We start from the raw sequence: 22,666 nt of genomic DNA, 5'->3' as shown, positions 1-22,666 counted from the left end.
GGGGGGGGGGGGGGGGGGGGGGGGGGGGGGGGGGGGGGGGGGGGGGGGTGGGGGGGGGGGGGGGGGGGGGGGGGGGGGGGGGGGGGGGGGGGGGGGGGGGGGGGGGGGGGGGGGGGGGGGGGGGGGGGGGGGGGGGGGGGGGGGGGGGGGGGGGGGGGGGGGGGGGGGGGGGGGGGGGGGGGGGGGGGGGGGGGGGGGGGGGGGGGGGGGGGGGGGGGGGGGGGTGGGGGGGGGGGGGGGGGGGGGGGGGGGGGGGGGGGGGGGGGGGGGGGGGGGGGGGGGGGGGGGGGGGGGGGGGGGGGGGGGGGGGGGGGGGGTGGGGGGGGGGGGGGGGGGGGGGGGGGGGGGGGGGGGGGGGGGGGGGGGGGGGGGGGGGGGGGGGGGGGGGGGGGGGGGGGGGGGGGGGGGGGGGGGGGGGGGGGGGGGGGGGGGGGGGGGGGGGGGGGGGGGGGGGGGGGGGGGGGGGGGGGGGGGGGGGGGGGGGGGGGGGGGGGGGGGGGGGGGGGGGGGGGGGGGGGGGGGGGGGGGGGGGGGGGGGGGGGGGGGGGGGGGGGGGGGGGGGGGGTGGGGGGGGGGGGGGGGGGGGGGGGGGGGGGGGGGGGGGGGGGGGGGGGGGGGGGGGGGGGGGGGGGGGGGGGGGGGGGGGGGGGGGGTGGGGGGGGGGGTGGGGGGGGGGGGGGGGGGGGGGGGGGGGGGGGGGGGGGGGGGGGGGGGGGGGGGGGGTGGGGGGGGGGGGGGTGGGGGGGGGGGGGGGGGGGGGGGGGGGGGGGGGGGGGGGGGGGGGGGGGGGGGGGGGGGGGGGGGGGGGGGGGGGGGGGGGGGTGGGGGGGGGGGGGGGGGGGGGGGGGGGGGGGGGGGGGGTGGGGGGGGGGGGGGGGGGGGGGGGGGGGGGGGGGGGGGGGGTGGGGGGGGGGGGGGGGGGGGGGGGGGGGGGGGGGGGTGGGGGGGGGGGGGGGGGGGGGGGGGGGGGGGGGGGGGGGTGGGGGGGGGGGGGGGGGGGGGGGGGGGGGGGTGGGGGGGGGGGGGGGGGGGGGGGGGGGGGGGGGGGGGGGGGGGGGGGGGGGGGGGGGGGGGGGGGGGGGGGGGGGGGGGGGGGGGTGGGGGTGGGGGGGGGGGGGGGGGGGGGGGGGGGGGGGGGGGGGGGGTGGGGGGGGGGGGGGGGGGGGGGTGGGGGGGGGGGGGGGGGGGGGGGGGGGGTGGGGGGGGGGGGGGGGGGGGGGGGGGGGGGGGGGGGGGGGGGGGGGGGGGGGGGGGGGGGGGGGGGGGGGGGGGGGGGGGGGGGGGGGGGGGGGGGGGGGGGGGGGGGGGGGGGGGGGGGGGGTGGGGGGGGGGGGGGGGGGGGGGGGGGGGGGGGGGGGGGGGGGGGGGGGGGGGGGGGGGGGGGGGGGGGGGGGGGGGGGGGGGGGGGGGGGGGGGGGGGGGGGGGGGGGGGGGGGGGGGGGGGGGGGGGGGGGGGGGGGGGGGGGGGGGGGGGGGGGGGGGGGGGGGGGGGGGGGGGTGGGGGGGGGGGGGGGGGGGGGGGGGGGGGGGGGGGGGGGGGGGGTGGGGGGGGGGGGGGGGGGGGGGGGGGGGGGGGGGGGGGGGGGGTGGGGGGGGGGGGGGGGGGGGGGGGGGGGGGGGGGGGGGGGGGGGGGGGGGGGGGGGGGGGGGGGGGGGGGGGGGGGGGGGGGGGGGTGGGGGGGGGGGGGGGGGGGGGGGGGGGGGGGGGGGGGGGTGGGGGGGGGGGGGGGGGGGGGTGGGGGGGGGGGGGGGGGGGGGGGGGGGGGGGGGGGGGGGGGGGGGGGGGGGGGGGGGGGTGGGGGGGGGGGGGGGGGGGGGGGGGGGGGGGGGGGGGGGGGGGGGGGGGGGGGGGGGGGGGGGGGGGGGGGGGGGGGGGGGGGGGGGGGGGGGGGGGGGGGGGGGGGGGGGGGGGGGGGGGGGGGGGGGGGGGGGGGGGGGGGGGGGGGGGGGGGGGGGGGGGGGGGGGGGGGGGGGGGGGGGGGGGGGGGGGGGGGGTGGGGGGGGGGGGGGGGGGGGGGGGGGGGGGGGGGGGTGGGGGGGGGGGGGGGGGGGGGGGGGGGGGGGGGGTGGGGGGGGGGGGGGGGGGGGGGGGGGGGGGGGGGGGGGGGGGGGGGGGGGGGGGGGGGGGGGGGGGGGGGGGGGGGGGGGGGGGGGGGGGGGGGGGGGGGGGGGGGGGGGGGGGGGGGGGGGGGGGGGGGGGGGGGGGGGGGGGGGGGGGGGGGGGGGGGGGGTGGGGGGGGGGGGGGGGGGGGGGGGGGGGGGGGGGGGGGGGGGGGGGGGGGGGGGGGGGGGGGGGTGGGGGGGGGGGGGGGGGGGGGGGGGGGGGGGGGGGGGGGGGGGGGGGGGGGGGGGGGGGGGGGGGGGGGGGGGGGGGGGGGGGGGGGGGGGGGGGGGGGGGGGGGGGGGGGGGGGGGGGGGGGGGGGGGGGGGGGGGGGGGGGGGGGGGGGGGGGGGGGGGGGGGGGGGGGGGGGGGGGGGGGGGGGGGGGGGGGGGGGGGGGGGGGGGGGGGGGGGGGGGGGGGGGGGGGGGGGGGGGGGGGGGGGGGGGGGGGGGGGGGGGGGGGGGGGGGTGGGGGGGGGGGGGGGGGGGGGGGGGGGGGGGGGGGGGGGGGGGGGGGGGGGGGGGGGGGGGGGGGGGGGGGGGGGGGGGGGGGGGGGGGGGGGGGGGGGGGGGGGGGGGGGGGGGGGGGGGGGGGGGGGGGGGGGGGGGGGGGGGGGGTGGGGGGGGGGGTGGGGGGGGGGGGGGGGGGGGGTGGGGGGGGGGGGGGGGGGGGGGGGGGGGGGGGGGGGGGGGGGGGGGGGGGGGGGGGGGGGGGGGGGGGGGGGGGGGGGGGGGGGGGTGGGGGGGGGGGGGGGGGGGGGGGGGGGGGGGGGGGGGGGGGGGGGGGGGGGGGGGGGGGGGCGGGGGGGGGGGGGGGGGGGGGGGTGGGGGGGGGGGGGGGGGGGGGGGGGGGGGGGGGGGGGGGGGGGGGGGGGGGGGGGGGGGGGGGGGGGGGGGGGGGGGGGGGGGGGGGGGGGGGGGGGGGGGGGGGGGGGGGGGGGGGGGGGGGGGGGGGGGGGGGGGGGGGGGGGGGGGGGGGGTGGGGGGGGGGGGGGGGGGGGGGGGGGGGGGGGGGGGGGGGTGGGGGGGGGGGGGGGGGGGGGGGGGGGTGGGGGGGGGGGGGGTGGGGGGGGGGGGGGGGGGGGGGGGGGGGCTTCAGGTGGGACCCCAGGTTCTCCCCACCAACGCCACCATATCCACACCCTCTGGCCGCCACTTAAGTGAAGGTTCCGAGTTCACTTCCTTTGTCTGGATGCTCTCAGCACCGCCTCCCCCAACCCCCAGCTTTGCAACCTTGACGTCGACTCCTGCAGGAGCTGAGGCTCTGGGTGTCCGTGCCACTCTCTGGCCTCGCACCCGGAGCCGGCACTAGGCGGCTGCCGGGCTGAGCAGCCACTCGGGTTAAACTGGCATCCGGGGGGGCGCAGGATACTCACCAGTGAATGGGGAAATATACAGACATGAAGTCCTAGGGGAGGCTGACCCACGCCCTTGTGATTAAGAAAAAACAAAACAAAACAAACAAACAAACAAACAAAAACCAGGTCACTGTGTCCTGAATGAGATTGGCAGGGGCGCAGAGGAGAGCAGCGGGCAGCCGAGAGCGGGCACTGGGCTATCGCCGGTCCGCCTTCCGGAGACAGCCTCGCTGCCAGCGGCGTCGGCAGTGCAGACCAAGCTCTCCGCTCTCCACCGAGCTCCGGGTCCCACAAAGAGCCCGGGAAGCAGCATTTATAAGGGAGGGGCGGGGCTTGTCCGCGAGCGGCCCCGGGGGGGGGGCCCACTCTTAGAATAACGTCACCAAACTCATGAATGGCTTCAGCGCTTGCTGCTCCCGCGGGGAGCGACGGGGACCAGCCGGGCTCTGCACCCTGCCTGAGCTGGTTCCCAGCAGCTACGAGCCCGGCCCCCTCCCCACGGGGACATACACGCGCGTTCCCGAGCTGGAGTTCAATGCCAACGCCGCTTCCTGCCCACAAATCCGCAGCGTCCGCAGCCCCCTCCCTGCGCACAGCCAGAGACTCTAAAGGCTACGGGGATGGGTGGGCGTGAGGAAGGAGTGGGGGCCCACGCGGAACGTGACAGCTCGCCGGGGGGGGCGCCATTCTCCACCCGAGCGCCTGCTGCTCTCTATGACTCCACATCTCAGGACCCTTCACTGGTCACCCATGCAAAGTAGGCCTCTCTTGTGCATCATCGTCCGTGGCACCCTGATCGTGATGCCCAGGGTGAGACCAGGAAAAAGGAAAAGACCGGAAAGAAGGCTGCAGAGGTGCGGAGCTGGAGGCACCCATATCCGGGTGGGCATTGTTGGCTTTCTAAAAGTCTGCAGTTCTGTAGTCTATGGATGGTTCTGTTTGTGGGAGAAAGGATGTGGTGTCTTACTAGGGTTTTTCCATTGCGCGAGCGCGCTTGCGTGTACACACACACACACACACACACACACACACACAGAGTCACACACACGGTTTGCGTTCTTTAGGAGTAGGGGGTGAGGAGGATGGGCGTAATGCAAGTACACCTCCCTAGCCTTAGCTCCCAGAGCCATTCTGATACTTCTATCACACAAAGAGCTAAGGGAGACTGACTCCTTCATAGCCCCGGAATTGCGGTTCCGGTGTCTATCTTGGAGACTAAGCTGCTCGGCAGCCTCTAGAGCCAGGAAGACAGGAGTCTGTCTCAGTACCCAGCGCTGCCCCTCTGTGGCCTCTGTTTCAATTACTCTTGTAAAACAGCTTCCTAACCTTGACCTATGTGCATAAAGGGACTGGGGAAAGGGGGAGCTGTGGTTGAAAACTAAACACAATTAAATGTGGTTTAAAATAAGTCCGCGCCCTGAAAGAAAAGTGCACTGGTCATTTCCAGTAAAAAGCTGCTGGAATCAAGAGAGGAGTTTTCAGTAGCAGGGCCATGAGGATGTTCGGAAAGAGCACCTCAGAATTTTCAGCATCTACTCTTTCTCTCGAATTAACCCAAAATAAAATAAACCTGTAAGAGCAATTTTGCAATAACTGCTTTCCCAGCTATGTGTACCTATGTACAATCTGAGTAAAAACTGGAGCTTCCTAAAAGAGTCGTATTTCATAAGCCCTGTAATCAGGGGTCTGGTGGAGGGCCAGGCTTTATGAACAGGTGCCAAGGGAAGACGGTCCATGATGTATTATTAACAGAGGGGTAGCCTGAGCCTTTTAATAGGATGGGAAAGTATCTCAGCACCATTGGCTGGCATGTGGCATATTGTCCCCTGGGGAGCCAAGGAGAAGCCAAAGTTTGGAGATCTAGATTCTGGGCTGAGCTTTCCTGGAAACCTTCTGAGGGTGGTCCCTGAAGCAGGTCCTGGGATGAGAAGAAGGATGCCTTCTCCCATGTTTGCCCATAGCAATCCCTCACAAGACCTGAGCTGAAAGGCTACTGTACCACCGTGACCTATCACAAACACACCTTACATATTTGTGATTATTGCCTTGTGAAGCTATCCAATGTTAGAATGCTATCTTAGCCTTCCCACTACCACCACACACCGAGGAAGTCAATCAGCCCTTTTGGGATAGAGGACGTGAAGTAAGGTCTCTCTCTAGAGTAATAACCTGGCCTCTGGAAAATGCCCTACGCTGGAGGAAGCCGAATTAGTGCCAGGTGACTACTCTTTGGGAAAGTGTATGAATGAACATTTTATCTCAATTTCACCTCTCAGTAAATTAGAGCAGAAAACCAGCCTTGGATAGTGACTCTCAAATCTATAATATGCCAATTCTCTTTCAAAACATTGTCACTGTGCTTACTTTCAACCGAATGGGATGAAATTAGATGACATAGCTTAACAGTTTACAGCACCCAGTTACAAATGTACAAACCAAGGCTGAAGTGAACGAGGGAACTTTCTGTAGCTAGACAAGGCTGGGCTGGGGCTGGAACTCAGTTTAGGTACACTTAGCTTCCTCTTCTGTCAAGTCACTCTCCATCTCTGCATTTCCTTCTTCCTTTAAGATACAGGAGATTGGGCAGGCAGTGCATGCCTTTAATCCCAGCACTCAGGAGGCAGAGAGAGGCAGGCAGATTTCTGTGAGTTCAAGGCCATCCTGGTCTACACAGAGTTCCAGAACAGCAGGGGGCTACACTGAGAAACCCTGTCTCAAAACCAAACAAACAAAAGATACAGGAGACTGTAAGGCGCACACTTAACATTTTTTAATCTCTGCTCTATGAGACAGGTTTCTACCCTTACTGGCTTTGAATAAATGAAGAAACAGAAACACCAGCAAATGAAATGACTTCAAGCCCCAGAACCTTAGAGCTGAAAGAGACCTTCCAAATCGTGGATTCCAGGTTCCTCGTTTTACAGGTGAGAAGACACTTAACAGATTAAATGGCACGGTCAAGGTGGCCAGGCTGTTAGTGATGTGGATGGAAACCACACTGTCAGACCACTGGGCAAGTGTTCTTTCCGTGATCATGCTGCAGTGTGCACCCTGTTTGCCAAGAAGCCCACAGTAGAGATAAGATGAGAGACCTGGGCTCGATAAACCACCTCAGACCATCAACCAACATCCACTGAGCATCCCCTCGTGTGTGCAGATCCATGGAGCCCTTTGCACCTGCACCGTCTCCTCCATCCACCTTTGTCCTGAGGGACCAAAGTGTGGCATTGCAATTTAGCTTGAGTTAAAAAAAACCTAGATATAGTTAGAATTATTTTGCTTTCTAATCTTGAACCAGTCTACTTTCTTAGCTCCTTTTCTCCTTTGCATAAAATCAGTTTTTTTTAAAAAATAAAACATTTTTAAAGGGCAAAGAACTTAAGATATGCATATACAACAATATATGTACAAATATACACATACATATAGTGTGGAAATATTGTTTTTTTTTTTTTTTTAAGGGTATTACTCCATAGCTCAGCCGAGCCTGGAACTTGCAGCAATCCTGCTTCGGCTTCTCAATTGCTGGGAATTATGGGTGTGCGTCACCATGGCCAGCTGAACTTAAAATCTTATTAGAGTTACCTATCTCAGCTGTAACTGTGTGTACAGGAGGCGCACAGTTAACTATTCATCTTATTAAGGAGTCCCATCTAAATTCATCTTCGAGATGTCTCCCATCAGGTCTCCTTGTGTTTTGCCAAGGACAGTATTGCACTTAAGTTATCCGGTAGTGGTGACACTGGTACTCTGGTTAGTTCTATGGAACTTTAGCGAGGATATTTGATCTGTTTGAGGACAGCTGGGGGCGGGGCAGGGAGCAACAAATGCAGGGGTGTTCTCATGTTTATGCATCAGAACACCTTAGTCACAGGCCCTTCGACTACACTTAATGGATGAATGAAGACATCTAGTCTCCAGGGATTAAATACCATGGCCATGACCAAAAGGCCTTCTAGTAGCTAAGCCAAAATATAACTCTGGGGCTTGCTAGTTCCAAAGCCGGTGTCCCCTACAATATCACACTTAACACGGCCTCTGTGCCTTGTGCCTTTGTTTGTTTTAACAGCTAAACTGCAAGCTGAACCGTAAGCAATAGGAAAGTCAGGACTCTTGATATCTCTCCAGTAGGGAGGGCAGGGCAGGCGAATAAACATGTTACCCACCCTGGTAACCCAGGAACTTCTTAAAGATGTCAGTCAAAGGTTTTGGCTTTTTTTTTTTTTTTTTTTTTTTTTTTTTTTTTTTTTTGTGAGCAGATTGGGAATTTGGGGTCAATATTTCAGTGAAACTCATTTGGGTACATAAGAAATCTAAATGACAAGAGTGTGTGTGTGGGCTGACAGACGACAGGGGCTTGTGAAACACTTGGTACCTTGGAAAGCACTGAGCAGATTCAGGGCTTGCTTGTAAGGTGTTTGGGGAAGAAGTGCAGTTTAGCAGAATCCACTGCATCTGCTACAAAGTCAGCTACATTTTAGACAGAGCTCGTGATTCCCCACCCACCACCACACCCTGCCTATTCCTCTGTTGCTATGCTCAGCAGCAATGCTCTGTCCAGTGTCCACATCTCCCTACAGCACCAGGACCTCCCAAGACATCCAAGCTTTGGTGCATGATGAATACAAAGGCCTGGGAATGGGAATCTACCTTCTCCCCTTGGTCATTATGGGATGAGCAGTCCACAATACAAAAACCCCAAACCCACAAGACAAAAATCTTTCAACCTTTGATTTCCTTTACTGTGTATCTTCCAGCAAGATGCCAATCCCAGCACTCAGGAGGAAGAGGCAGGCAGACCCGAAGGCAGCCTTGCCTACATAGTGAGTTCCAGATAGCCAGAGATAACTACACACACACACACACACACACACACTAACTTGACCTCTGTGCCTTAGGCTCCTAAAGCAATCAAAGAACCCACTAGATATCTGCCTTCTTTGCAGATCTCAGAGAGATGTCGATGTTGGGAGGAACTGAGTCTAGAAATTATCGGAAGCAAAGCACTTTTGCATCGGTGTTGAGATTTGGTCTGTTGCTATCCATTGTAATGCTAAATGCCAAGGTCTAATTGCCTCCAGACAAGGGACCCTCACATATACCTGGATTTTGTTGTATAAACCTTGTCCCGCCCCCGGGCTTGGGGTCTGAGGCAGAGACCACAGTGAGAGGAAGAAAAAGTACATAGGGTGGGGGTTGGAGGGGAGAGGGCTCCATGGGATGGATGGATCCTGAGCTCATGGCTATGAGGGTCAGCCAGTTGGAGCAGGAGCAGCCCAGGTGGAGCCTGGCAAGTGATATCTGGGGTGACTGACAGGGAAGTAGACAAACTAGCAGGGAGGTTTCATATCTGCCCAGCACTGGTGCTTTAATGCTTATTATAAATATAAAGGTTTTGTGTCTCCTATTTGGGAACTAAATGATCTAAGGTGGGGTGGAAACTCCCAAATATTTACCTCAAAACATCAGGAGTCTTCAGCCTCATGGAAAGCCTGTGGTCCTTCTGCCCTGCACTATCTCAGAAAATACCTCCTTCTTTCCACCCAGAATCCCCTCACTCTAAAAGAGGCCTGGGAACTGGCTGCCCATAAACTCTTGCCTTCCCGAATATCAAAGAGACTCAGGCCTGGCTTTTCTTTATTTCTATCAAGGGGCCTTTGAATCAAAGAGATTTTTTTTTTCTTTCTGAGAATGAAAACACTACAGAATCTTGAGGGACCAGGCCCTAAAAGAAAACAGTCCAATTGGAATTGGTTCAAGGCCCTCGTGTCCAATTAAGGAAACACTCACATTCCTGCGCCAGCCCAGGCTCTGTCTTTCCTTCTCTCCCTCTATATCCACACAGGAATGCACTTCTGCAGCCAGAAGGAGAGGCTACTATCACTGAGACACTGCTGACACAGTAGAGGCCTCTGGTGGGCTGGGCCTGTCAAGGCTTTAGACAAACAGCAGGGACTACAAAATAATGCAGACACCTTCATGCCAAACCAATCCTGCTCCTAACCAGCCCAGAGATCCCAGAGAGACTCCACCATACCTGTGGCATTATGAAAAAGGGAAGAAAGCACTCCGGGAGCTTCCCTCGGCAGAAACGCACCTCCAGTTTTCAAATAGATGGGATGTCAGCTAGCTTCCCCAAGGGCAACTCGTCACGGGAGATCTCATACCCACTGTTCCTCCTTGGAGGAGCAGGCAGCCTGTGATGCCCCCAGAGAATGGCGTGTGAGCATTTCGCTGCCTCTGAGAGGGTAACCCGAGCCATCTCTAGCCTGCTGGAGTCCCTGGTGTACTTCACACCCACAAGGCACGCCTTGGAATCAGATAGCTGGGTCCATCTTACACCCTTCTGCCTGTTCAACAATTCCAGCAGGCATTAGCACCTACTATAGGTCAGGAAGGTTGGCCGTGCTTGCAAGGAGCCATGCTAGGAGGACTTTAGGTCTCTCCCATCTTCATCCTTGCCCTCACCCAGACAAAGCCATTCCTCAAGAGTGCCCTCATTATGTTTACCGGCAGAAGCCTTGTGCCCAGCAAGTGAACACAACTATAAGAATCCCTAACCAGCATCAATGACTCCCAGTGAACCATAAAGCTCCAGAGCAGTGGTTCTCAACCTTCCCAATGCTGTGACCCTTGAATACAGTTCCTCCTGCTGTGGTGACCTCCAACCATACAATTATTTCATTGACACGTCATAGTCGTAACTTTATCACTGTTATGAATTGTAGTTTAAGTATCTGGTGTACGGAATATCTGATATGCAACCCCCAAGGGGGTAGAGACCCATAGGCTGAGAACCACTGCTCTAGAGAAATATCTCACATGCTGTGTAAGTGCAGAGTGTGATGAGACTCATGACCTCTCCCATTTTGAGTTTACAAAGAAATGAGATGATGTCTCTGATTCTGAGCATCGCATCAGGCACTGGGGAGGCAGGACTGAGATACCAGCTCCCTCTAATACTGTGTGGTAAGTGCCACAACAGAGTCATGTGACCGTGAGAGGGATATGATAGGCACTGTCATGAGCTGCAGACCATGCAGAGGGGTGTTGAATCTAAGCTCTACCAGAATAAGGATTGTTGTGCCTAGCTGTGTACTAATGTCCCCTTGACATCTGGCACACAGTAGGTACTCTACAAATAACTGTTAGATGAAAGTTGCTGGGAAACAGGGCCCATATTAATATAGTTGATCTCAAAGAGTGAAGAGAAGCCAGAGAAAGGCAATCTTGGCAACAGGAACAGTGCTAGAAAAAGCTCAGGGGTAGGAAAGTGCCAAGAGAATGCTGGGAACTAGAAGTGACCTATTGTTATCGACAAAGTTCAAGCAAAACCAAACCAAACAAACAAACAAACAGACAAACAAACAAAAAAACATCACCACCACCAACAACAACAATAACAAAAACCAAGAACAGAAACATGTACTTGAGTTACAAGTAAAGGAGCTCTCAATGTTTTAAGTGAGTTTACTATTTTGTACTGGGATACATTTATGGCCTCCACTGCATGGTGTCAGATGCCAAGTGCCTTCTCAAATGCTCCAGGAAGTTCCAGAGGGTCCATGCAGGGGTGGAGCTCCAGAGCAGGTATTTGAGGTTCATCTGACTGTACTGGCCCCAGCCGCTGAGGGTGATCTGGGGCAGCTAACCATACCACTCACTCTCCTGACTCAGGGCCACTTTGGAAACCTGGCTTACATTCCCAGAGTCCACTCAGAGCTGCCGCTTCTCCTCTAGGAGAGGAAAAGCTTCCCCAGAGCTAACACCAGAGGCAGTTCTATGCCTCCCTAATGCTGCAACCCAGTTCCTCACGTCGTCACCCCCAACCATAAAGTTATTTTTGTTGCTACCTCATAGCTGTAATTTTGCTACTGTTATAAATTCTAATGTAAATACCTGATTTACAGGATGTACGATATGCGACCCCAAGGGGTCATGACCCATGGGTCGAGAACCACTGCTTTAGGGCAAGAGACAAAGAAAACAGCCATGGGCATCTCAGCTCACTGCCATTCCATAAGGAAAACCTTACAGCAGCGTGGAATGGTGCACGCTTGTTAGCCCAGCACTTTTCAGGCCGAGGCAGGATGCTTTCCAGGTAGAACTAACCTGGGCTACTCAGTGGTACCTGATCTGGAAGGAGGATGAGGAAGAGATGCTGTTACCTGCCCCCCCTTTTAAATAAGCCACTATCAGTTCTCTTTCCTTGTTGGGGAGTTTACTCATCTGTAAAATGGCCTGATACCCACTGTCCTTGACTGTACTGCACAGCAAAGGTGCAATAGTGTCAGGGGTTCAACTTCCTTAGTAGAGAGGTGCAGTGGTCCCTGTTTGAAGACTGACAGTGGAAAAGAAAAGAAAGAAGGAGGGAGGGAGGGAGGGAGGGAGGGAGGGAGGGAGGGGAGGAGGGAGGGACATAGGGAGACAGTCTTATCATAGATTCTACTGTTGCTTATTAGTAGATAAACAGCAAAAGCACCAAGGGAAAGACTTTCTGGGTTTCCCAACACAGCCAGCTCTAGAAGAGAAAAATGCCAACAACTGTGGTCCATGCCCCATCCATCGTTCCTTCTTTTGATGTACATTTTGGGGTGCATCCATTCGGGACCTCACACTTACCAGCATCATGCACACAAGCAGACATGGGACTGAGAGCTGAGGTGTCTGAGTAGCAGGATACGATACGAATGGTCTACAAGTCTTCAGTGGCAGGTTTACAGGCTCCACCCTCATAACCCACCCCGCTACACCCAGGGCTGCAGACACTTCTATCAACATCTTATACAGGAGCATTAAGAAAAGCCACAGTGTTGCGTGCCAGCCAGTTGCTCGGCTCTTTTGTTCTTGGAACTTCTGCATGTCCACACAAGCACACATGTTCCAGGCCAAGGGCATCTCAGACTTGAGCAAGTGCCCTGCGTTCTGGGTCAGTACTGGGGAAGAACACCCACCCCCAGTCAAAATAGAAGCCTGTCCAATTCCCATTGTCTCAACATCTTTTGTTCTTGTGTTTGGGTATTTCTCACAAGTAGCAACCAACACCTGCCAGTGACTTCAGGGAAACAGGTGTGAGGACAGGCTCAGTTCCAGAAGGGTTCTCTCTTCATTCTGGAGGGTAGTGATTCATACAGGAGGCAACAGGAACATCATAGCACAGAACCAGCCACCAGGCTTAAGTGCCTTATAGGAGAAAGAGGGGTGGTCAACGGGTTGTTACAAAGGCAACAAGGGAGTGGGTTTTGATGGGAGGAGGGGGAGATGGCCAAAGCTGATGTCCAGACAGACCCTCAGGACTTCAGTGCTGTGGGGTTGAAGGATTGGAAAGGAGGGAAATGGAACAGGCTTGACGAGCTTGAGCTTCACTAGCTAGAGAAGCCACGTTAAGAGGAGCTGCTCGAGAAGGGAATGTCAGGTCTATTTCAACAGATGGCGATTCCACACAATCACCCGGCATTTGTGGAGTAGCAGCCGTGTTATTGTCCCACTACCAGTGAGTGTTGTTTCTCAAGCTCTGGGGTCTGTGGCACTGTGGCTTTTCCTGTATAAAGATCATGAGCTTTCAAGGGTGTGCCATGGGTATTCACACAGATTGGGTTCTGAGGAAGCAGATGGAGACAGGGCTTGAGATCCACGCCTGTAGAAAGGAAGAGAGTCCCAGTAGAAGAAAGAGTGGAGTCTTGTGAAGAAGGAATGGGAAATCTTGGTAACTCTGTGAGGAACTTTGGGGCAAATATTATCTATCAAAATATCTTCCTATGACAAAATGTCTGAACCTTTATTGCCTTGGCTTACTCAGTCCATAGTATGGGCTGTCTTGAAAGGCTATGAGCATCCGGGAGGCACACCTGGAAGACAGTAACAGCTGGAGGCAGTCTGCTGACCCACACTTACAGCCAGGCCAGACTCTTCCCTAGGAGATCTGGGTGGCTCATTTGATGGCTTCCACAGACCCCAAGGCTTACAGCCCTGTCTCGTGGCTTCTCTTCAGCTAGCTGTGTACTGCATAGCCTTGTAGCTTGTTGACTGACTCCTCAGGGAAGACCTGATATCTGCTTATCTGATTCTCCTACATTGCAGAGGACAGAATAAAAGCCCAGAAAATTCTACCTTTCAACAGTCAGGGCACAGTGAGCCTAGGTCTGCCACCATGTGGTCCTGTCTCCCCTCAATTTCTTCTTGACTCCTAGGTGGAGACGGTCCAATGCTCTGAGAATCATAAAGGAAAGACCACAGCTCCTGCTTGTGGAATGGCAGATGCTGTGCCCCTATTTCCACATGCACAGCCCTTCAGGAAGCCCCAGCAGCTTCCTTCCCAAAGTGAGGCGAGCACAAGACCAGGAGACCAACAGAATCCAGGTTTCCAGGGAGTCCCCAAACAGGTTCTTTCTTCTTGCTTTTATCCTGGGGTTAAGTCAGGCCAGCAGAAGTCATTCTGAAGTCTTCCATAATTGCTCTTGCTGGAGTAGGCATTAGCCTAGCCATCTATCTTCATGGAAGGTTTTATGGGAAGTATCCCAGGAAACTCCCTCTGGGCTTTACTGTAGGGTTGTGGTTGAGGCCTCTTCAAGACAGTCCGGTTGAATGTTCTTAGTCTCCCTTAGAGGCCCCGTAGGGAGCCTGAGCATAGGAAATTATCATACTTACCCCAGGCAGCTCTGCTTTGACTTTAGATTAGGAAGCTCAAAGTTTGTTTTGTAAGTCAGGAGTTTTGATCTATATTGAGAACACCCCAGTGCAAGTGCCTGGGAATTCATAGCACTGCACCAAGGTAGCAACTGCTCTAGGCTTGACCTGCTCCTTCCTGCCGTCTATGTTTCTCTCTCCAAAGTCTCTCACTTGCTAAACGTCTGAGCTCCATTCTCTATGGCTCTTGTAAGTGTGAATACTTTCCAGAGTGATATAAAATATAACAAAAACAAGGAATGTCTTTTGGGGTGGCTGTTTGTTTGGGGGTTTATCTCTCCTTTTCTTTGTGGAGCCACTTTGTAGGGATGGTGCACTATAGACTTTTAGGGGTCTCAGAGTATGCCTCCCACCACTGCGGTACAAATTATGGTGGTACTTGAGAGAGGTTAGTGTGCAAATGGAGTCACAGAACAGCCAGACATGCTGAGTGCATCACAAAACAATCAGGTCTTCCAAGGGTCTGGGAGACAGGGTCTCACAGCCCTCAGTTATCTAGAGGGTGTAAACCTGGCTACCTCACCCATTTTTGTCCAGACATGATGAGGCTTCTCCCTGGGCACAGATAAGTTTATTTTGCACACCACAGATCTTCTAGGAGTTTACATCTCTCCAAAATGCTCCACCTGGCCACCATTGCCTGCCCGGCAGGATTTCCTCGAGGTGGGTATTTCTAGCCTTGCTTTTCTCCTGCAGTCCTCAATGGCCTGCCTGAGGCGTTCTTTCCAAGATGACACATCAACACGACTCCTCCAACTCCATATCCTTAGGCAGAACGCATCAGCACTGGGGATTTGAAAACCAGATGAGTCCACCTTTCTGCCTGTTTGGAAGCCAAAGCTTCCGAGGCCAAACGCTGATACCAGGATCTCTAAAGTTCTGTGCTTTGCCCAGGATTCTATACTAAAGGGATGACTTCATATCCAGGTGTCGAGAGGTCCAGTCATCACAAGCAGACGACGCCTGTCAGCCACAGGGTGTCTATTACCCTTTGTCTCTGGGTTATTTCAGACCACTGGGAAAGGAGCGATGGAAGCAATGAGATCTCTTGGAAATGGCATGTAGAAAACATGAATTAACCTTTCTCAGCCTCAAGCCTTTTGCCTGCCAAGTGGGGGTGGGGATAAGAACACCCACCTTGCAGAAACAAAGAGTTAAAATGGTAGGAAACATCTGGTGTGCACTGGTGCTCTGTCTCTTTCGATGGTAAACCGGTTTCTGCAAACAAGTCATCTGTAGCCTCGACACTTACTCTTCCAGAGAGGCCTGAAGGTCAGCCCCTTCTGCACTTTACACTGATGCTGATTTCTGGCTGTCTCCACCCACTGAATCAGAACCTGCATTTTAATGGGATTCCCTAGGTGGCCATGCGCACATCACAGTTTGAGAATTGTCAATTTAGAGGTCAGGAGCCTCACCTTTGAACCTCGTGTGTTTAATGGCAAGTCTCCAGGCAACGACCAGTCAGTTGAATAAGGTCTGCCCATCAAATTAAGACAATATTGACCTAACACAGGTGATCCCAGGTCAGGCTGGTTCTGCAGTAGCTCTGGCCAGACCAAGGTTCCCTCTGCTCACCGTTCACCTGCCCTCTCCTATCACCTGCTCAGTAGCCAAGGCCCTGGGGACTGAGGCTCCTATTTACTAGATAGGCACAGATAAGGTTTCTCACAACTCCACCTGGGCCCCTCTGCCAAGGTAAACTTGCTCTCCTGAACTGCTCCCTGACTGGAAAATGTGTCCGACTATTTATTTCTCACTCCCACTGGAAAAAAAGGTGGGGGAGACAGGTTGGTGATGATGTCATTCTTTCCACGGAACTTCTCGAAGGCATCACATGTCACTGTCACTTCCAGGCACTACTTGGGTTTCTCTGCACGGTGCCTATGGAACAGAACTAGCCAAGGGTGCAAGTTTCCCTTCCTTCTTCTCCTACTCTGCCTGTCCTTCACCCCCAGCTGGGGCTTTGTCCCTCTGGGGACTCGAGAGCAGCGTGGAAAAGGAAACTTAGTCTAGGAGGTGAGGCACTGTTTCCTTAATATTTCTCTCAATAGTGAACTACAACTGGACAAATAGTTTGGTATTCAGTGGGGCTGAGGACCAGTTGTTGGCAGACAGGAGGAGAGAAAACAAAGGGTATAGATATTTTCCCAAAGCTACACAGAGTCCACGACAATTGCATTCATTCCAAACCATTTTTAAATTATTAGCACACTAACCTATTCACTTCGCATTCTTTTAAAGTAACTATTAGGAGCCATACCTGGTAACACACACCGGAGACCCCAGCACTCAGGAGGCTGACATTTGCTGCATGTTTGAGGCCAGCCTGAACTCAACAGGCTGGAGCAGGGCTAAGCTTTCAAACTAGGCTTCTGGACCCCACAGTGACTGCCAGATGGATTCAGATGTGTTACAGCAACAATAACCCCCACCCCAATCTCTGGCCAAACACAACAAAGGTTCCTTTCTCACATATTCTCATGTTCTGGATGTGCCATGTGTCTCAGAGGCCAGGTAGGATAAAAGCTTTGTATCTGGGATGCCATGTTGGCCAAAGTTTTTTTTTTTTGTTCACTAGCTTGTGAGGTCATAAATGTGAGCCTATTTTATTTAGCGGGGGAAGTATCCAGGCCACTTTTAACTTCAAAGTAGATAGGAAATACAATCATCTACCTGGGAGGCAGAAAGCTAGGAAATACTTAGTGGATAGCATTTATGACAGGTACATAAGCATTAGCAAATATTAACACACTACCCTTTTTGCTTTGTGTCTTTTACTTCAAAGAAAGTAAAACAGTAGAAGCCCTGCATGGTAGTGCACACCTGTCATCCCAAACATTCAGAGATGGAGGCAGAAGACTGCTTGCTGCAAGTTCAAGACCAGCTTGAGCTACAGGACATGTACCAGGCCAGCCAAGGATACACAGGGATACACAGATCCGATCTCCAAAACAACAAACAAACAAACAAACAAACAATTCTTAAAAAACACAGAAAATAAGTAAATCAGAGAGAGATACAGCTAAGTTCCTCTCTGAAGACTTTATCCCAGTCTCTTTGCTCAGTTGCCAGAACTTGTTTTGAATTCCATGCTAATCATTCTCCCACACACACACTTTTTTTTATTGCATCCGTGTGTATTCACAAACATTGTAAAGTATTATTTACTGATAAAGTATTGTAACCCTTTATATTACATATGCCATAAACATATGGAAAGAGAATTATAATCTGCATGGTGCTTCTGCCTTGGCATTATACTCCTGGGATTGTAATCTCTGATGACACATGCTGTTGTATTCCACTGTATAACTACAATACGATTTGCTTATCCGTTCCCTTGTTGATGGATACTTCTGTTGTTTCCAGTGTGGCGGTAAACATCTTCAAACATGTCTTCCTGGCTGTGTGCTAAGAGCGGAATTTCTAGACATGATCACTTTCATCTCCACGAATTGTTGCCAGAGATCCAGATCGCCGTCCTCCAGAGCGCGCTTGAATCAGCTGACAGCCCCGGCAGGCAGCGGTGTGTGAGCCTCGGAGCTTTGACTGCTCTTTCCTAGTACCTGGCACGAGCTGCACAGTTTTACTGATCCAGTGGGTGGGATGGAAACTCTCTTTTGTTTTGCACTGTATTTCTCTAACAGTGAGAGTGTGCATCTTTTTGTATCTGTTGACCTTCCAGGGTTTTTTTTTTACTATTTTTCTATATTCTTTGTCCATTCCTCTTCCATATCGTGACTACTCATTAATTTGAGAAATTTATTTACATATTATATTAATTACAAATATCTTCTCCCAGATAATATGGTTTGGTTTTCTATTTGTTATAATGGCCTTTGTTGAACAGATGTTAATGCAGCTAAATTTATGAACTTTTTTGCCTCTAATTTCGTTTTGTGTGTTTTATTTAGTGAAATTGCTCTTTATCTTAAGATCGGGGGCTTATAAAAATATTTTTATTTCATCCTTTCAAGTTTTGCTCCTTTTCTTTTCTTCATTCATTAATCTTCCTGAGATTAATCTAACATAGGAATCTACTTTTTCGTTTTCCATACAGATGGAAGCTGCTCCAAGCACTCATTAGTCAACAGAACACCTTCCCACCCTGGCTCACAGCATCGCCTGTGCCCGGTTTCGTCTCTGAAATGGAAGAGCCATGGCTGTTTTTTCTGCCCGCCTCCATTAGGCAATCCTGTGCCCAAACCGCATTGTCTTCTTATTAAATATTTTGAGACTAAATGTTGACACCTGGTATGGCGAGTTCTTCTTGCTTGTTCCTCTTCAAAAATCTCCTTTTAGTTTTTCTTGGCCATTTGCTTTTCAAGAGGAATTTTGTGATATTATATAGTTCCAAACAAAACAAAGCACAACCCTCAACCCCAAACCATTAAACTTAACTAACATTCTGTAGATTAATTTAGAAAGAAATGGCATTTATTTTTGAATCTCCTTTTTAATTATTTGTATGAGATGCACACGTACGGTTTCCCCTGCTTATGTAAGACTCCTAACGGCCTCTTCTTTCCTCTTTCCAGTCCTTTGGCTCAAGTGTTATGCTCAATTTCTTCTTCTTTTTTTGTTTTTTTAAATTTTTTAAAATTTTATTTATTTTTATTTTTATTTATTTTTTATTTTTTTCAATTTCTTCTTATTGCTTTGTCATCCTTCCTGTGGTACCATCCCTCTCATCTCAAGTTTCCACATCCATCTAACTCTTCTGGATTTACACGAGATAAAACCCAGATGTCTGTGGTAATGATGGGGCTGAGGGAGAGCGAGCTCTCTGGCCGTTGCCAATGAAGAGCTATGAGAGCATGCTGGCATAGAAGGGGCACACAATCATGCTTTCTGAGCTTTACAATATAGTATGCATTCTATTTAACACACCCAGGATGTAATCTGGTGGCTCTGGAGTCCAGCTCTCTCATTTATCAAATCAGATCTTGGGGAAAACTTATAACCTCTTTGTGTCTCAGTCTTCCCCCTGTAATGTGGTATTGAAAATATTAATTATCTTGTGCTCATAACATCAGGAAATAAGAGTTAACATGAATCAGGCACTTAGAACAGTGACAGGCTCACTACAGGTGCCATTGATGTGTTGCCTGTTACTGCCATTACTGAGTGAGCCTTACTCAAAATTTTTGTTTGTTTGTTTGGTTTTGGTTTTTGGAGACAGGATTTCTCTGTGTAGCCCTGGCTGTCCTGGTTCTCATTTTTCAGATCAACCTGGTCTGAAACTCACAGAGATCGACCTGCCTCCACCTTCTGACAGCAAGCAAAAAGTGCAGGTCATCACTGCATCTTCTCAATGGGCAGAAGGCCTCCATCCCTACAACTGATGTAATCATTAGAGGACCTGATGGGTTGGTTCTGATCATGCTTTTGAATTTCAGAATCATTTTGCTCAGGATTGAATGTCACTCAAGATAATCTAATCCACTTCCCTGCCTCTTAGCCCTTAGGATAAATATCTGAAGAAGGCTGGTGGGGGTGAGGGGATCAGTTATGAGAAAACAAAAAACAAAAAGGTTGGAATCTTGAAGGATCATCATGCTTACTTAAACAAACAAACTGAAGAGATGAAATACCAGGGATCGGTAAGAGTTAGTTCTGGCTGCTGACAGACACCTTAAGTAAAGGTCATGTTTCTCATGAGCTGGTGGCTGGGGTCCTGGAGGGAACAGACTTAGCAGGGAAAGGGCTGGGCCTTTATTACTCCTAAGTGGGCTACTGGAGAAATTTGCAATATGTACCTCTCCCCTGCTCCCCACCAAGCAGAGGACCTGACAATTTCTACTACTGTGAATATATACATGCTCGTGTGTGCACATGCATGTGCACACAGAGATAGATAGATAGATAGATAGATAGATAGATAGATAGATAGGCAGGCAGACAGACAGACAGACAGACAGACATGACAACCTTAGTTTGAATTCCTCCATGTAGGCCTAGAGAATTGTATTATGTTGATGTCGGATAATAAGTTCTGCTGGGCAGAGGGAAAGGGAAAATGCAAGGTGTTGGGCATTTTAGCCCCAGGGAAGGCCAGGGGAGAGCCAGTGAAATTGGTGGAGGCTAATAGGGAAATCATGGCTGAGTGTATAGAAAAGAAGAACCAAACTGTGGATGGATTGCTGCCATGGAGTTACTGCTCCATTGGACTTAAGTCCCTAGAAAGACTCCAGCAATCCAATAGCTGCAGACCCCTGGGAAGTCTATCCCCCCTGGACACAGCAGGATTAGAGCAAGGGGTCCACATTACATTTGGACATTGGGCCCTCAGACTCCAGGGTAGAGGTTGCTGTGTGTATGTGTGAATCCATGCTGTGGTGAGAGTAACGCCATGCTTTGTGTGTTCAGAGCACAGGAAGGTCTCCTCTGTTTCTTCTTATCCCTGAGAGCTTCGTGGGGCAGTATGATTTTTGTCTCCAATTATAGAAAAGAAAACAAGGCTCAAGAAGAAGCCAAGAAGTCAAGTCAGACAGTCAGAATGAAAACTGAGTAGGGAGCTAGCAGAGGTCATTGTGTCAAGGCTGGGCTGGGCTGGGCTGGGCTGGGCTGGTTGACTCCGGAGTTCCCTCCCACAAGGAGGAGCCTGCTGAAGGGGCTGCCACTCTGACAGAGGTCATGCCCTGGGTGTGGGCACATGCTGCAGTCGTGACTCAGCAGTTTCCACCGTGTGCTCATGCTCCATCCCTCCACCCCTGTATTTTCTTGGTTCATTCATTAATCCATTCACTCAGACAATAGACAAGGCTGCACTGTGCACACCGAGATCAAGTAGGACTCATTTCTGCCCTTTACAGTGTGTTGGAGAGCAGCAAGACCTCCACAGACAAATGCAAGGATTACTCTTTTCAGAGGGTGCAGTGGTTAGGAGCACAGGCTTTGGAGCCAGAATAACAAAGGAAGACTACTTTTGAAGGCATAGTAACTAAGCACTACTTAGAAATAAAATAGGAAACATCAGATTGAATGGATTCTTAGGGTTAACAAAAGAGACAGAAAAGAAACCCAGGTCTCTATAGTGAAATTAAGAACATAAATGACAAAGAGAAGTCTCAAAACACTAACAGACAATAGGGAAACTTTAGATGGAAAACACCAGGACATCAAAAACTTCATGATGAAACTGAATATGGCAATTAAGTAATATTTAAGGGATTTCATACCTACAAATTCATACCCAGACAAACTGTCGCTTAAATAAAAGTAAAATTAGTATCAAATATTTAAGATTTTAGATAACTTTATTCTAAATCTCTTCTGGAAAACTTCTTGTAGCTAAATGTTCTATAGCATATTCTGACAAACAAAAACAATAACGACAAAAAATCCAGAATAAATCTAAAGAAAACATATTGTATAAGCCAGGTATGGTAGCTCATAGCTGTAATTCCAGCACTCAAGAAGCTGAAGCAGGAGGATCACCAGGAGTTCAAAGGCAGTCTGAGCTACACGGTAAGTTTCAGAGTAGTTGTTGCTACAGTAAAACCTGTTCCAACTCTCTCTCTCTCTCTCTCTCTCTCTCTCTCTCTCTCTCTCTCTCTCTCGCACACACATGCACACATACACGCATGCACACACACACACTCTGAGAAGTCAAGTGTTACGGGGACTGGCAAGATGATTCCATTGGTAAAAAACACTTGCCATGCAGGCCTGATGACCTGGATATAATTCCCAGGACACACATAAGGTGAAAGAAGAGAACCAATTCACAAAGGTGACCTCTGACCTCTACACACAAGCGTATGAGCCAGTAACATCCACATTGGAATTATACTCGAATACACATAATAATAAACTCTAAAGTACACATGTACATGTATGTACATGGATGATGCTAAGATTGCTGAAGGGATTAAGAAGAGACATGAAAGTCATGCTAAGTACTGAAAGTGTCCACAGATCTAACAAACGTTTTAGGCTCATGATAATTATCAAATTTATACTTTGGAAGCTTATTAATATTGATAAAGATTTCTTTTTAGTAAAACTATAAAATTCCAAACTTGGAATTAAATAACAAGCCAACTTTTTTTCAAGCATTCAGTAAAGAACTGCACTCTGATCAAAAACCCTCCCCTTCCTGAAAAGCTCTAGACTCAGGCCACAGGTAAGTTCTGTTCTTGTTACAGGAAGAGATAATCCCCAGACAAATACAAGCTGTTCCAGAAAAGAGAAGTGAGCTACTCCATTGTGAGACTAACCTTTAGTACAAAGTCAGATAAGGATGGTAATACTTCATGCTTCCAAATTCTAAATAAAATATTAGCTAACCATATGTGTATGTAAGATAGAAGTCAAGTCGAGATAAGACATAAAAAAGTTTCAGGGAACAGTGGGCAGGGGAGCCGGATGTGCAGCTAGGTGATTGAAGACGGTCAAAGTGTATCATGTACATGTCATAGTGAGACCCATTATTTTCTACAGTTAATAAATGCTAGCAAGCCAGGCCAAACATCAGAATGTATCCTTTGATAGCAGCACTCAAGAGGCAGAGGCA

General features: G+C 53.5%; 1 long non-coding RNA gene across 2 annotated transcripts; it reads left to right on the top strand.

The window, feature by feature from the left end:
• The first annotated feature begins 4,162 nt into the window (after nucleotides 1-4,162).
• Nucleotides 4,163-17,606, top strand: LOC143433810 (uncharacterized). 2 transcript variants are annotated; one of them, XR_013070319.1, is made up of 3 exons: nucleotides 4,163-4,313; nucleotides 6,253-6,383; nucleotides 17,518-17,606. It is a non-coding gene; the product is annotated as an uncharacterized LOC143433810 (long non-coding RNA). The 2 variants fall into 2 exon arrangements; XR_013070318.1 differs by having other exon boundaries at nucleotides 4,163-4,341.
• Nucleotides 17,607-22,666: the final 5,060 nt, after the last annotated feature.

The sequence above is a fragment of the Arvicanthis niloticus genome, unplaced genomic scaffold (assembly GCF_011762505.2).
Source record: "Arvicanthis niloticus isolate mArvNil1 unplaced genomic scaffold, mArvNil1.pat.X pat_scaffold_471_arrow_ctg1, whole genome shotgun sequence".
Taxonomy (NCBI): domain Eukaryota; kingdom Metazoa; phylum Chordata; class Mammalia; order Rodentia; family Muridae; genus Arvicanthis; species Arvicanthis niloticus.
The sequence above is the reverse complement of the archived record's forward strand: the minus strand, read 5'-3'. Positions and strand labels throughout refer to the sequence as shown.